General features: G+C 46.4%; 1 pseudogene; it reads right to left on the bottom strand.

Annotated features, from left to right (window-relative positions):
• Positions 1 to 11,422: 11,422 nt before the first annotated feature.
• Positions 11,423 to 11,540, bottom strand: LOC124596931 (annotated as a pseudogene).
• Between the last annotated feature and the right edge of the window lie 1,822 nt (positions 11,541 to 13,362).

The following is a 13,362-nucleotide window of genomic DNA, read 5'->3' as shown; positions in this document are numbered from 1 at the left end:
GGCTCTTCTTTAGAAATTTCGTTTCAGTTTTTTTCTGTTTCTGACATTTCTTTTCTGCATGGCGTCATAAGATAGGGAAGTCGATTTTTGAGCGTCCTGGCATAGTCTGACTTCTATCTCGATCTTTATGAAGCTTTCTTTGACTGCTGCAGTCTCATTGATGCTAGGACTGAGAATCTCAATCAAGTACTTGAATTCTGAGTTCTTCTGATGTCATCATACTGTTTTTTATATTTAAAAATATTTATTTGTTTTAACGAATTTAATTTTTGTGATGTGGCAAAGTTCGTTACCATATATTTAACCAATTTGCTAAGGAAATGCCGTGCAGTTGATTTATTTTCAAATTTTGTTTCGACAGTTCGACAGTTGGGGTAACTGCTGCGAGTGGCACAGTCGCAAAGCGATGGGAATCCAAAGTTAGCTCCTAGAGAGACAAGACGCGCAAGCCGGAGGCAGGCTAGAGGGGGAGGCAGAGGCAGACATCGACCATCCTGACGTCAGCAACCGGCCTCTACACAGGGGATTCAGAGAAAGCGTTCTCACACACATGCTGCTGGGCGTTCGAAAAGTTGTCACCTCCGCGGTCTGCTACAAATCGTAGGTAGCTGTCGTCAACTAATCTGTGCTCGACGTTCGAATTTGACGAGCTGCTCTACGAGCCTTAAACAACAGATAAACAGTGAGAACTTCGTGTTACTAATTACAAAAAAAAGGGAAGAGCTAATTTAAAATTTTTAATTTGGTGTTGATATAGTCTGTTGATTTGAACGGGTGGTTCACGATGCGCCCTGAAGTGCACCGGTTGCAGCGAACTGCAGGTGGTGTGTTGTTGGTACTTCTGTGTCGCTTTGGATGAGCAGTGATTATCTCTTGTTTCGGCCGGCTAGCTGAAGTAGTAAGGACTGCCAGTCTTGCTTGCGAGATGAAGGCGGAGCTCGCCATTTGTAACGTCGTCGACAGAACCGACAGTGGTCCCATTGTACAGGGCTGAGTGGAGGGTCTGAATCAGAGGTTCAGACAGTTCTGCGACCTTTTTGGTTGCAGATTCCTCGACATAAGGTGGTGGGTTTCCGGGTTCCGCTAAATAGTTCAGGAGTCCACTATGTGCAGGAACCGGCTACTGGGTAGCGAGGCTGTGTGAAGGGGACTGGGCGATTTTTTTTTTTTTTTTTTTTTTTTTTGGCTAGAAGTTGTTGGGAAAGTACAGAAAGGGTGCAGGACGAACACAGAAAGAGGGTAGACAGAGGAACAATCAATACTGTAGTTGCAAACTGTCGTAGCTATGTTGGAAAAGAAACAGAACTCGAAGCGCTGATAGAAAGAACTGAATCTCAAATCGTTATAGGTATGGAAAGCTGGCTAAAGTCGGAAATAAGTTCAGCCGAAATTTTTACAAATGAACTAACCGTGTTCAGAAAGGATAGATTAAATACAGTTGGTGGTGGAGTGTTCATTGCAGTCAGTAGTAGACTACCTTGTAGTAAAATTGAAGTAGATTGCTCCTTTGAGTTAGTATGAGTAGAGGCCGTACTTGACAACTGGAACAAATTAATAATTGATGCATTTTACCGACCCTCTGACTCAGACGAAACAATCGTTGACCAGTCCAAATAAAACTTTAGTGTCATTTCAAGTAAGTATTCCACTCATACAATTATAGTTGGTGGTGACTTCAATCTACCCTCGATATGTTAGCGAAAATACGTGTTTAAAGTCGGTGGTAGGCGTAAAACGTCGTCCGAAGCTGTACTGAATGCCTTTTCAGAAAATTATTTTGAAAAACTGGTTCAGGAGACCAGTGGGAGAGTGGAAGGTTGTGAAAACATACCAACAAATAATCATGACCAAATAAGGGCATCATCACAGATACGGGGATTAGTGACCACAAGTCTGTTGTAGCTAGAGTGAATACTGTAACATCCAACCTACCAAAAATATACGCAAAACTCATCTTTTCTTTTTTTTTTTTTTTTTTTTTTTTTTTAAAAAAAAAGCAGACAAAAATTCGCTTGACACCTACTTAAGACACAGTCATCACTGCTTTCAATCTCAATATGTAAGCGTAGACTAGATGAGGTTTAAATTCAGATCAGTAGTTGGGTTGGGGTTGTTTGGGGGAAGGAGACCAAACTGCGAGGTTATCGGTCTCATCGGATTAGGGAAGGAGGGGAAGGAAGCCGGCCGTGCCCTTTCAAAGGAACCATCCCGGCATTTGCCTGGAGCGATTTAGGGAAATCACGGAAAACCTAAATCAGGATGGCCGGACGCGGGATTGAACCGTCGTCGTCCCGAATGCGAGTCCAGTGTGCTAATCACTGCGCCACCTCGCTGGGTCAGAGAAGTAGTATCGATGGCTATTGAGATATATATACCACATAAGTTAATAAGAGACGGTACTGAGCTTCCTTGATACACAAAACAGGTCAGAACACTATTCCCTAAGCAAAGAAAAATGCATGCGCCAAATCCCCAAGATTCGCGAAGTTTTACAGAAGCTCGAAATTTAGCGCGAACTTCAATGAGAGATGTTTGTAATAGTTTCCGCAACGAAACTCTGGCAGAAAACGCAAAGAGATTCTGATCGTATGTAAAGCACACCAGTGGCAAGACGCAATCAATACCTTCACTGCGTGATAATAATGATGTTACTGATGACAGGACCACTAAAGCAGAGTTACTAAAAACGGTTTTCCGTAATTCTTTCACAAAAGAAGACGAAATGAATATCCCAAAATTCGAGTCAAGAACAACTGTCAACGTGAGTAACTTACAAGGAGATATCCTCGGTGTAGCGAAGCAACTTAAAACAAGACAAGTCTTCCTGATATACATAAACTGTTTAGGAGACAATCCGAGCAGTCCTTTTAGATTGTTCGCAGATGATGCCGTCATTTACCGGCATGTAAAGTCGCCAGTCGATCAAAATGAATTGCAAAATGATGTAGACAAGATACATCTATGGCGCAAAAAGTGCCAATTGGCTCTAGATTATGAAAATTGTGAAGTTATCCACATGAGCACTAAAAAGACTCCTCAAAATTTCAGCTACACGATAGATGACACAAATCAAAAGAGTGCAATATCAACGTGCCGGGAAGAACAGACGCTACATACACATAATTCAGGCGAAGACGGCTAATGATCTCTTCACTGTAGATGCAAACCACTTTCGAATTCTTACGGGAATCGGCGAAATGCCGCGAGTGAGGAGAATAATGGGCAAGTGGGAACGCATTAGTTGTGTGTGGTGTGAGCTGAGAATTTGGGTCTGGCGCGAAGAGTGTTAGGGTAGTCCGTGCAATTGCGATGACCACTGTGTCCGGGTGCTTAGTGGCCAGAGCATTTTCTTAGGAAGCACGAGGCCCCGGTTCGAATCGCGGTCCGGCACAAATTTTCAAGTTTCCTCATCGATTTAAATCAGTGCCGATCGCAGCCAATCTCTGTAATTCCTTTTCGTCTTAAAAGGCGTTTTTCGCTGCGGCCTTCTCACAGATTTTCAATCACAATCTTTCGCCTCAGAGTGTGAAAATATTTTGTTGGTGCCCACCTACAAAGGGAGAAATTACCATCATTATAAAATAAGAGAAATCAGAGCTCGCAAGGGAACATGTAAAAAAGTAGCTTAAAAGTGGTTCTATGAATAATCTGTCATGCACTTAACTGTGAATTCCAGAGTAATCATGTAGATGTAGAAAGTATCTATCAGATTTCAGAAGTCGAACTGGGAGGTTTTCCAATGTCCACATCAGCCATAACAGCAAAATCATAATAAATGTTTGCTGCATTACTTTCTGGAAGGACGAACAATATTTTAACAGCTGAAATTGCTAAAATTCAAGTACTTGTAATTGGACAAACTGTGTGTATAACCACAGAAAACAGCAATATTTATACATGGTAAACACATATTCCCCCCCACCCCGTTCCCCTACCCCCATGAACCAAAGACATGCCTAGATGGCGTGGCTGGCGTGCCTGATACAGTTGACTGTAACATGGATGCAACCACAACGGAGACGTGTGTGCGGAGAAGACAGGCAAACATGTAGTACCTAAAGAGGGGCAGCAGATTTTTTAGTAGTTGCAGGGGCTACAGATTGGATGATTGACTGATCTGGCCTTGTTACATAATTGAGTGTGCCCTTGCTGGGTTCGTCGAGCGTTCACGGATATCGACAGCATCTGGGCGGTTCCATCATTCCGGTACGATTTCAGATCGACACACAGCATGGTGGGGCAAATAAATGTGGCCCGGAGAACAGAGTTCCAGGATATGCTCTGATTCGCCCATCGTCTGCTGACGTCAGACGGGAATTTCCAGAGCAAACTGACGAGGAAGATGTGCTCTGATTGTCCGTGTGTGTGGGACATTCTATGGTGATGCTCTGCTATTCAAAGCAATGACATAACATAATACTATTAGAAAAGGTGATTGCAATGAAGATACGACGCTAATGGAGGATACACTAGCTAATGGACGGAAATGGAGGGAAGCCTAGCTGCAGGTTCAATCACTAATTCAAAAGCTATCCACCAAATGTCTTAGTTACTCCAGTGGTTGACTGAACAATAAATGAAAACGTTACTAACACTGGAACCGGAATTAACGGTACAGTGGTAACGGTGCGTCCGCTTTGTAAACATCAACGCCTACCTATCACCGATGCTGATGCTACTTTTATCAATCCGCTTTGGCGGTAAGACGACCGTGGGTCGTCGAATGTAAAGAAGTAGAATCTCGCTTGTCAGGTCTCCGACACCGTAAAGTCACATCCAAAGTCTGAATTCAGAGTCTTCGACGTCTAAAACCAGCGACCTTTCAACTCCCACATCCAAACCAAGACCGTCCGCTATCACGTGTCCCTTCTCCTGGCCCTGCTGGTTGCGCCGCCCCAGCCGCAACCGCCACTCCTAAAAGGAAATACAGTACCAACCTGACTACAGCAGACGTTGAAAGTGACCATCGTTCATCTCTTGGCATTTTTGGGCCCTGGTAAGCAAGTTGCTGAAGGCGCATCGAAGCTGGACTACTGGATTTGCTGCAATCTCATCCGAAATGTTCTGCTGCAGTTCTTGAAGACTATGAGGATTGTAGCGATACACTTTACACTTGAGGACTCCCCACACAAAGTAACTGCACGCTAACAGATAAAGTGACCTGGGCGGCCAGCTAGGGCCGCTACCAGATTGACCTCTAATAGCAACTTTGCAAGGCGCGAAGATTGTGTAAATGTGCTCCAGGGTTCAGCCGGCTGTACGGGCAGTTGCTCCAGACCGTTGGAAGTAACTGTACTTTTCCTCCTCCGTTAATGCTGCCAAAAATGATTTCAAAATGTTGGGAATGTAACGGGTCGAAGACATCGTCTGAGGAAGGAAGATGGGACCAATAACGTGGCGTGCAGACACTGCACACCAAACCCCCAACTTCTGATCATGCAATCTGATTTGTGGAAGTTGTGCGGATTCTCCTCTGCCCAGAATCTGTGATTTTGCAAGTTCACGTAACCACTTAGGTTCATAAAGAACTGATCCATGTCCAAGCTGTTCGTTGTTATCTCAGTGTGCAACCAACGAAAAACTGCAGGCGCTGAGGAGCATCTGCTGGTTTTAATGCATGAACAACAGACACTCGTTAGGGATGCGTGTGCAGGTCCTGGTGGAGTGTTAGTCCGTATAATCGATGTGATACGCCAGTCTCTTGCGACAGGCGTCGGGTTAATTTAGTAGGACTTTGAATAATTTTGTGCTGAACTGCAGCCATATATTCTGGTGTGCAGGCGCATTTCGGAACGTTTTTTGACTTGTTCAAGGCAACGGCCTTGCCGCAGTGGATACACTGGTTCCCGTGAGATCACCAAAGTTAAGCGCTAACGGGCGTGGCCGGCACTTGGATGGGTCACCATCCAGGCCACCATGCGCTGTTGGCATTTTTCGGGGTGCACTCAACCTCGTGATGCCAATTGAGGAGCTACTCGACCTACTAGTAGCGGCTTCGGTCAAGAATACCATCATAACGACTGGGAGAGCGGTGTGCTGACCCCACACCCCTCTTATCTGCATCCTCCTCTGAGGATGACACGGCGGTCGGATGGTCCCGGTACGCCCTCGTGGCCTGACGTCGGAGTGCTTTTTGACTTGTTCAAAACAGGTCTTGTCTGACGCCATTTTCGGACTAAACGTTGCTTGGCACTCCTTGCTGGCACTTTGACACTATTAAACTTCTCAGCAAACAACTGATCACATCTTGTCCACAACTTCATTGCCACTTAAACTTCTTCAACGGACACCCGCTGCTCCACTGTGAATACCATTGTCCCCTTTGCACTGCTCCACTCACAAAAAATGGCTCTGAGCACTATGGGACTTAACTGCTGAGGTCATGAGTCCCCTAGAATAGAACTTAGAACTACTTAAGCCTAACTAACCTAAGGAAATCACATACATCTATGCCCGAGGCAGGATTCGAACCTGCGACCGTAGCGGTCGCACGGTTCCAGACTGTAGCGCCTAGAACCGCTCGGCCATCCCGGCCGGCGCTCCACTCACACTGATACAGCCCGCCCGCATCTCGTGGTCGTGCGGTAGCGTTCTCGCTTCCCACGCCCGGGTTCCCGGGTTCGATTCCCGGCGGGGTCAGGGATTTTCTCTGCCTCGTGATGGCTGGGTGTTGTGTGCGGTCCTTAGGTTAGTTAGGTTTAAGTAGTTCTAAGTTCTAGGGGACTGATGACCATAGATGTTAAGTCCCATAGTGCTCAGAGCCATTTGAACCATTTTTTTTTTTTTATACAGCCCGCATTAAGCTCTGAACCGGCGTCGATCATGGGACGGGCATAAATGTGGTGTGTGCGCCACAGGGTTTGGTGATATGCATACATTCACGTCTAATCGTGTGCACTCACGCAGGACCCACCCTGTACTTACATTTCTTTGGGGTTTTGTTATAGCAGACGGATAGCTGTCAATTACATGGTAAATACTTAGATCGGAAGTTCTGGAAAAGTAACTCACCTCAGAGCTCGAAAGCTTCAACAAAGCACTAACGCAACAGATCTGAATCTTCCACCGTAAAAGCTCTCAACTGAACATGCAGGGCTGCCACAGTACACTCACAAGCAGGAATAACACTAGATTCGGATCTTTGACCCGTTCGCACCTTTGCCCCCACCTATCCTATGCCGCATTTGACTGCAACATTCGTGTGTCAAATGGGGCGAACCCACGCTGTGACTTGCGGCCACTCAGTTTATTCAGACCGGCTCGTCCACACGCTCGAAACTCCCACAGCCGGCGCCACCGGTCGCGGTCGCTGCTTCCGTCCCGGCGCACAATGGGAAGGCTCCAGTAGAGGCAGGTAGTGTTTGAGTTCTCCGCAGCGGAGCGTCATTCAGGGCGCGCGGCCGCCGACTGGCCGCGGCGGACAGTGACGGCGGCTGAAGAGCGCGCCGGCGCGGAATGCGAGTCGTTAATAACGAGGCGGTGGGCGGCTGTGGGCGGCGGTGGGCGGCAGGAAGCGCAGCCATTGTGGCAGGTGGCTGGTGGCTCCTCCACAAGGAGGGGGCCGGGGCGGCGCTTCCGGCGCGCACATTGTGCGCGGCACGCCGCCGTGATAACACCGGCCGGCCGCCAATTGTCGCCTCACAATAAAGCCGCCCACCGGGCTCCAACTGCGCCGGACTTGGCCGCGCCTCGCTCGGCTCCAGGTGCCCACACCGCCGGCCTCCGCTCTGTCTCCGCCGAATCCTCGCACTGCCTAGTAGTGGCTCCACTGTTCGCGTATTCGCCGCGGATGCTGCTGTTCTGGCGTCAGAAGCGTTTCTACCCGCTGTGGTGCGAGAAGTTGGACTTGATGAATGACCGGATGAGGAATCGGCGTTTTCAGTGGCTGCCAACGTAGAGATGGTCACATTGTACTCTCCGTAAGATCCGTTACCTATTATCACTGACGTAGCCTCCCTCTCGGAACATCTACGTCTGTATCTACATCCACATGAGTACTCTACAATTCACAGTTAAGTGGCTGGCGGAGGCTTCGTTGAACCATCTTCAAGCTACACTACTGGCCATTAAAATATCTACACCAAGAAGAAATGTAGATGGTAAACGGGTATTCATTGGACAAATTCTACTAGAACTGACATGTAATTACATTTTCACGCTATTTGGGTGCATAGATCCTGAGAAATCAGTATCCAGAACAACCACCTCTGGCCGTAATAACTGCCTTGATACGCCTGGGGCATTGAGTCAAACAGAGCTTGGATGGGGTGTACAGGTACAGCTGCCCATACAGCTTCAACACGATACCACAGTTCATCAAGAGTAGTGACTGGCGTATTGTGACGAACCAGTTGCTCGGCAACCATTGACCAGACGTTTTCAATTGGTGAGAGGTCTGGAGAAATGTGCTAGCCAGGGTAGCAGTCGAACACTTTCTGTATCCAGAAAGGCCCGTACAGGACCTGCAACATGCGGTCGTGCATTATCCTTCTGAAATGTAGGGTTTCGCAGGGATCGAATGAAGGGTAGAGCCACGGGTCGCAACACATCTGAAATGTAACGTCCACTGTTCAAAGTGCCGTCAATGCGAACAAGAGGTGACCGAGACGTGTAACCAATGGCACCCCATACCATCATGCCGGGTGATACGCTAGTTTGGCGATGACGAATACACGCTTCCAATGTGCGTTCACCGCGTTATCGCCAAACACGGATGCGACCATCATGATACTGTAAACAGAACCTGGAACATCCGATTTTGCCATTCGTGCACCCGGGTTCGTCGCTGAGTACACCATCGCAGGCGCTCCTGTCTGTGATGCAGCGTCAAGGGTAACCGCAGCCATGGTCTCCGTGCTGATAGTCCATGCTGCTGCAAACGTCGTCGAACTGTTCGTGCACATGGTTGTTCTCTTGCAAACGTCCCAATCTGTTGACTCAGGGATCGAGACGTGGCTGCACCATCCGTTACAGCCATGCGGATAAGATGCCTGTCATCTCGACTGCTAGTAATACGAGGCCGTTGGGATCCAGCACGGCGTTCCGCATTACCCTCCTGAACGCACCGATTCCATATTCTGCTAACAGTCACTGGATCTCGACCAAAGCGAGCAGCAATGTCGCGATACGACAAACCGCAATCGGGATAGGCTACAATCCGACCTTTATCAAAGTCGGAAACGTGATCGTAGGCATTTCTCCTCCTTACACAGGCATCGCAACAACGTTTCACCAGGCAACACCGGTCAACTGCTGTTTGTGTATGAGAAATCGGTTGGAAACGTTCGTCGTGTCAGCCGTTGTAGGTGTTGCTACCGGCGCCAACCTTGTGTGAATGCTCTGAAAAGCTAATCATTTGCATATCAGAGCATCTTCTTCCCGTCGGTTAAATTTCACGTCTGTAGCACGTCATTGTCGTGGTGTAGCTATTTTAATGGCCAGCAGTGTATTTCCCTACCGTTCCACTCCCGAACATCGCGGAGGAAAGGGAACACTTAAATCTTTCTGGGTGAGTTCTGATATCACTTATTTTAGTATCATGATCATTCCTCCCTTTGTAGGAGAGCGCCAACAAAATATTTCCACTCTCTAAAGAGAAAAATTTCGTGAGAAGATCCTCTCGCAACGAAAATCGCCTTTGTTTCAATGATTCCCACCCCAATTCACGTATTTCCTTGGTGCTCTCCCACATTTCGCGACAGTACAAAACCAGCTTTCTTCTTTGAACATTTTCGATACCGTCCGTCGACCCTATTTGATGCGTACCCCACGTAGTGTAACCAGTCTCTTTAGTAGACCTGTCACATTTTCTCTGTGTTCTCCCAAAAAATCGTAGTCTCTGGTTTGCTTTACCCACAACATTATGCATGTGATCGTTCCTACTTAAGCTATTCGTCGTTGTAATCGCTAAGTATTTCGTTGAATTCAAGGCCTTTAGATTTGTCTGTTTTATCCTGTAACCGAAATTTAGCGGTTTCCTTTTTGTGCTCATGTGGAAGATTTCACATTTTTCATTATTTAGAGTCAACTGCCACTTTTCGCACCATACAGATAGCTTGTCTCAATTGTTTTGCAATTTGTTTTGACCATCTGATGACGTTATAAGACGGCAAATAAACAGCATCATCTGCAAACAATCTGAGTAGGCCTACAAGACATCTTTAATGAACGCCAGATATTACTTCTGTTTTAGTCGATGGCTTCCCGTCAGTTATTACGAACTGTGACCTTTCTGTCAGAAAATCTCGAATTTAGTCGTACAACTGAGACGGTAGTCCATAGCCACGCAATTTGATTAAAAGTCACTTGTCAAGTATGGTGTCAAAAGCCTTCTGGAAATCTAAAAATACTATATGGAATCAGTTTGACATCCCCTGTCAATAGCAGTCATTCGTGAGAATAAAGAGCTAGTTGCGTTTCACAAGAGCGATATTTTTTGAATTCGTGTTGGCTATTTGTCGATAAATCGTTTTCTTCGGAATAACTGATAACGTTCGAACACGGTATATGTTCCAAAATCCTACTGCAAATCGACCTTAGCGATATGGGTCTGTAATTAATCCTTTCTTGAATATTCGTGGCCTTCTGTCCAACTGTGAACCGCTGTTCCTGCTACATTGCCAACACTATCCTCGCTTTCCTCATTCCCAGCAATTTCTATTTTTTGTCCAGTATATCTCTAACCTTACCCTAACATTTCTTCTTCTTCTACAGATCAGTCAACTTGTTCTGCGGATTTAACTCCTTTTAAAATGAGACAATACAGTTCTGCTAGATGCCGCTACTCAAATTCGAAAAAAAAAAGCCTCACGAGAAATTAACCAGTTAACTGGACCGACATTTCTGAAATTTCATACACTCTTTATTGCATCTGTTATTATTACTGTTATGCACTGCTCATATAATACTCATTTTGTTATGGTTACGACATCCCCTATCGTTATTATTAGTATTATTATTCCGTAACCCTTTCATATCTTACCATTGTTGTTAATATTATTATTGTTATTATTACATGGTTCTTTCACATTATGTGACCACCACCTACGTACGACGTCACTTTGCAGTAACCAATCATCGACGCAGGTGGCAACAATAACAGTGGAGAGTCTGTACAGAGCGTCGAGGGAAGGCGAGAAACAGTGCAGTCGTTCTCGTAATGCGGAAACGGAGCTATTTATCTGACGTCCAAAAGAACATGATCATTGCCTTGCGAGTCAAGTACTCCGTGATCAGGCCACATGTGGCCCACCGGGACCATCCGACCACCGTATCATCCTCAGATGAGGATGCGGATAGGAGGGGCGTGTGGTCAGCACACCGCTCTCCCGGTCGTTATGATGGTTTTCTTTGACTGGAGCCGCTATTATTCGGTCGAGTAGCTCCTGAATTGGCATCACGAGGCTGGGTGCACCCCGAAAAACGGCAACAGCGCATGGCGGCCCAGATGGTCACCCATACAAGTGCCGGCCACGTCCGACAGCGCTTAACTTCGGTGATCTCACGGGAACCGGTGTGGCCACTGCGGCAAGGCCGTTGCTTTCGAAAAAAAAAAAACCCTCACGAGAAATTAACCAGTTAACTGGACCGACATTTCTGAAATATCATGCACTCCTTATTGCATCTGTTATTATTATTGTTATGCACTGCTCATATAATATTCATTTTGTTATGATTATGACATCCCTTATCATTATTACTAATATTATTATTACGTAGCCCTTTCATATCTTACCATTGTTGTTGATATTATTATTATTATTACATGGTCCTTTCGCATCATGTGACCACCATCTACGTACGACGTCACTGTGCAGTAACCAATCATCGACGCAGGTGGCAACAATAACAGTGGAGAGTCTGTACAGAGTGTCGTGGGAAGGCGAAAAACAGTGCAGTCGTTCTCGTAATGCGCAGACGGAGCTATTTATCTGGCAGCCAAAAGAGCATGATCATTGCCTTGCGAGTCAAGGGTGGAAGCATTTCCGAAACGGCTAAATTTGTAAACTGTTCGTGTGCTCCTGTGATTATACCGTATATGGCAAATGGCGCTATCCAAAACCGCCGCCGAGGCAACTCTATTGCACCACGAATCATAGATAGCAGGAGTGAGCGAAGGCTGTGGAGAAGTGTGCGGGCCAACAGGCGTGCAACTTTTGACCAACTGACCGCCCAAATGAACCAACAGGGTCTCCTCAACGGCCGTTCAGCGAACGCTGCTGGCTATGAGCCTTCTCAGCAGGTACCGGGTTCGTGCACACTTACTGAATGCTATTCATCGACGACGAAGGCTGGAATTTGCACGCCAGTACGGCAACTGGACGTCCACTGAGTGGCGACAGGTGGGCTTTTCAGATGAATCACGTTTCATGCTCAATCGGACAGATACGGACTATCGGACCAATTGTGTGATTGGATTGAGGAGTTCCTAGATAACAGAACGCGGCATGTCATTCTCGATGGAGAGAAGTCTTCCGAAGTAAGAGTGATTTCGGGTGCGCCGCAGGGGTGTGTCGTAGGACCGTTGCTATTCAAAATATACATAAATGACCTTGTGGATGACATCGGAAGTTCACTGAGGCTTTTTGCGGATGATGCGGTGGTATATCGATAGGTTGTAACAATGGAAAATTGTACTGAAATGCAGGAGTGTCTGCATTGACGCATGGTGCAGGGAATGGCAATTGAGTGTCAATGTAGAAAATTGTAATGTGCTGCGAATACATAGAAAGAAAGATCCCTTATCATTTAGCTACAATATAGCAGGTCAGCAACTGGAAGCAGTTAATGCCATAAATTATCTGGGAGTACACATTAGGAGTGATTTAAAATGGAATGACCATATAAAGTTGATCGTCGGTAAAGCAGATGCCAGACTGAGATTCATTGGAAGAATCCTAAGGAAATGCAATCCGAATACAAAGGCAGTAGGTTACAGTACGCTTGTTCGCCCACTGCTTGAATACTGCTCAGCAGTATCGGATTCGTACCAGATAGAGTTGATAGAAGAGATAGAGAAGATCCAACGGAGAGCAGCGCCCTTCGTTACAGGATCATTTAGTAATCGCCAAAGCGTTACGGAGATGATAGATAAACTCCAGTGGCAGACTCTGCAAGAGAGACGCTCAGTAGCTCGGTACGGGCTTTTGTTGAAGTTTCGAGAACATACCTTCACCGAAGAGTCAAGCAGTATATTGCTCCCTCCTACGTATATCTCGCGAAGAGACCATGAGGATAAAATCAGAGAGATTAGAGCCCACACAGAGGCATACTGACAATCCTTATTTTCACGAACAATACGAGACTGGAATAGAAGGGAGAACCGAAGAGGTACTCAAGGTACCCTCCACCACACACCGTCAG

Source organism: Schistocerca americana, chromosome 2, assembly GCF_021461395.2.
Source record: "Schistocerca americana isolate TAMUIC-IGC-003095 chromosome 2, iqSchAmer2.1, whole genome shotgun sequence".
Taxonomy (NCBI): Eukaryota; Metazoa; Arthropoda; class Insecta; order Orthoptera; family Acrididae; genus Schistocerca; species Schistocerca americana.
The sequence above is the reverse complement of the archived record's forward strand: the minus strand, read 5'-3'. Positions and strand labels throughout refer to the sequence as shown.